Below are 3,241 nucleotides of genomic sequence, written 5' to 3' on the forward strand. Positions count from 1 at the left end.
GGCCATCCTGGTCTACAAGAGCTAGTTCCAGGACAGGAACCAAAAGCTACGGAGAAACCCTGTCTCGAAAAATCAAAAAACAACAACAACAAAAAAAAAACAACTCGGTTCAGCCAAGGATCCCTGATGTGCTAAAGCTAGATCTGGAGGACAAAGATTTGACGTGTAGGGGCTGAGGCAGGGGTGCTGCTTAGTTGGTAATGTGCTTGCCACACAGGGATGAGTACCTGGGTTTGATCCTTTAGAAGCTGTTTGAAAAAAAATCAGGCATGATGATATGTGTTTGTCATCCTCAGTACTGGGGGATGGAGACAGGTAGGTCCCTGGGATACCCTGGCCTGCTTCATCAAATTGATGACCTAAGTCAATGAAGTCAATTGTTCCAGAAAACAATAACTCAAATTTATTTTGGACTACATGCGTGCGCGCGCGCGTGCACACACACACACACACACACACACGCATACATATTCTTACACATGAACATGTGTCCTTATACAAACACACACAAAGTTTAAGGAATAATCATGTTTACATAGATTCTTATTAGTTCCCAAGGGAATCAGTAACTTGAGTAGAAAGTCTAGGCACACATCCCGCTAAGTGACTAATCAAAAATAACATCAGCGCAGTGAGACATACTGGGGCTAAGTGCCTCCTGACCCATCTTACAATGTTCCAAACAAACGTACCCAGCTGATGTCAAATCCAAGGAAGCGCTAGAGGAATCTGGGTAGAAGGAATTCTCTAAAACAGAGTAGTCTGGTGTGGGTGGTTCAATTGTGTTTCAAATATACGTTCAAGTCCTAATTCAGGAATGGTGACTTTTTGGAAACAAGGCCATTACAGATATAATTAGCCAAGGGGAGCTCCTAAGTGGGCTGGGCCCTAATCCAATATGACTATGCCCTTTTTTTCTATCCCTCAAGAATTCGATTAAATATTTATTGAACAGATACATCATAAATGAGCGAAAGGGTGTTTTAGCTTGATACAATTCACAACTTCAAATATTTGAAGGGGCAGTCACACAAAGAATGCAAAGATTTAGTCAGCGTGTCTACAAGAGATGAAGCTTAAATCAAGGGGTAAACAGAAGCCACGGTAGACTGCAGGAGAGGTGGCCGAAGTCCACCACACAGTTAGCATCAGCCTTTCCCACACAGCACATTTGATGCTGGATTTCTCCCTTCTTGAGATAGAGCAGGGGGCACCTCTCCCCGGGTACTGGACAGGTATAATGCACTATGAGAACATTGTTAAATTCACAGTCAGTGTTAAGTATTTGTCCTGTATTATAAACACTTACAAATTTATATTAAAAGCACTCTTTCTGAGATGCATTTCCTATAAGCAAAGACACTGGGGACCCAGTCATCTGACTCCCTAATAAGCAGGTGCTAAATTCTCTCCCTCTATCTGGGCAGTCTTGAGCAAAGACTATCTAACAGGCAGCCAACTACCCTTGTATCAACTGTTTTGAACACTCCCTAGATGACTTGACACACTTATGCAAAAGACTGCAGCTGATTTCCCTGGCACAGTCCCAGTCGGGGCTGTTGGGATCAGTCTATGTGCCACATTTTACAGTCACGATAAACCATTTCCACCTCTGTCAGACTGAGAACGCTAACCCTGTTAAAGACACCACTGCTGAGACAGGCTAAGGAGCAGGGCTGTGATTGGTTTACATCACACCCTTTAAGGCTTGTGACCTGGTGTGGAAGAGGTCCGGTATCCTGGCAGCCAGACAGGAAGTTCCGGTGCTCAGCTGGCTTTGGACCTTCCAAACTGGACTCCAAACACTTCATGGGCTCTTAATAAAAGACAAAACAAAGTGAAACAAAACCCAACAACAACCAGTGTCCCAAGTTATATAAGGCCCCGGGCTTGTTCCCTGTCTGGGAACTCAACAGTGTGAGACCACTCTTCCTGTTGTTTTTGTGGAGACAGGGCCTCAGACATCCCAGGTTGGCCTGGAACTCAATATGTAGCTTAGGCTGATTGTGTGGTGGTTTGAATAAAAATGGCCCCATAGGCGCATAGGGAGTGGCACTATTAGGAGGGGTGTCAATAGGGGGGGTGGGCTTTGAGGTGTCAGAAGCTCAACCCAGGCCTACTGGTTCACTCTCCAGCACCATGTCTACCTGCATGCTGTCATGCTTCCTACCATGATAATGGACTAAACCTCCGAAACTGTTAAGCCAGCCCCAATTAAATGCTTTCCTTTATAAGAGTTGCTGTGGTCATGGTGTCTCTTCACGACAATAGAAACTCAAACTAAGACACTGATCTTGAATTCCTGATTCTCTTGTTCATACTTGTCAAGTACTGAGGTTATAGTATGTGCCACAATGCTTAGTTAATATCGGGCTATTTTAAGTTCTTTGTCTACTGCTGCTGGTTCTCCTTCCTCTTCCTCCTTCTTTCCTTCTCCTTCTCTTTTTTCTTTCTTTCTGATTGCACAAATAATACCACAAGTAGGCCATGAGAACCAGCTTTGGGTTTGTGTGGGTTAGGGTGTTTTTGTCAATCTGACACAAGCTATAGTCATCTGAGAAGAGGGAGTCTCCGTTGAGAAAATGCCCTATTGGACTGTAGGCAAACTTGTGGGACATTTTCTTGATTGATGATTGATAGAACAGGGTCCAGCCCGCTGTGGTCAGTGCCATCCGTGGGCAGGTGGACCTGGGGTGTATAAGAAAGCACACTGAACAAGCCATGAGAGGCAAGTCAGTGTTCTTCTATGGGCTCTGCATCAGCTCCAGCCTCTGGGTTCCTACCTGACATTTATTCGTGATGGACTACAAGTCTCAACCAAAATAAACCTTTTCTTCACCACAATGCTTTTGGTCACAGTGATTTTCACACCAATAGAAACCTTAGCTAGGGTTCAAATGATCAGGGGGATATATTTTCTTCTAGTGGCAAAATTGAGCACTGGAACATCTCTGGCTGTTCCTATTATACTTTGCATTTTCACACCTATAGATTTCTCATTTATCCTACACAGAGGCTTTTTAGCATCTTAGTATATAGGTATGTCCAACCTGTGAGCCCCAGGGTGGCTATGTCACCGTTAGTGAGAGAAGAAAACGGCAGACTGGTTCAGCTGAATGAGGCTCAACCCAACCTCTTTTTTTGTTTGTTTGTTTGGTTTTCTGTTTTTTCTTTTTTTTTTTAAATTTATTTATTTATTAATGATTTCTGCCTCCTCCCCGCCACCGCCTCCCATTTCCCT

Source organism: Microtus ochrogaster, unplaced genomic scaffold (genome assembly GCF_000317375.1).
Source record: "Microtus ochrogaster isolate Prairie Vole_2 unplaced genomic scaffold, MicOch1.0 UNK33, whole genome shotgun sequence".
Lineage (NCBI taxonomy): Eukaryota > Metazoa > Chordata > Mammalia > Rodentia > Cricetidae > Microtus > Microtus ochrogaster.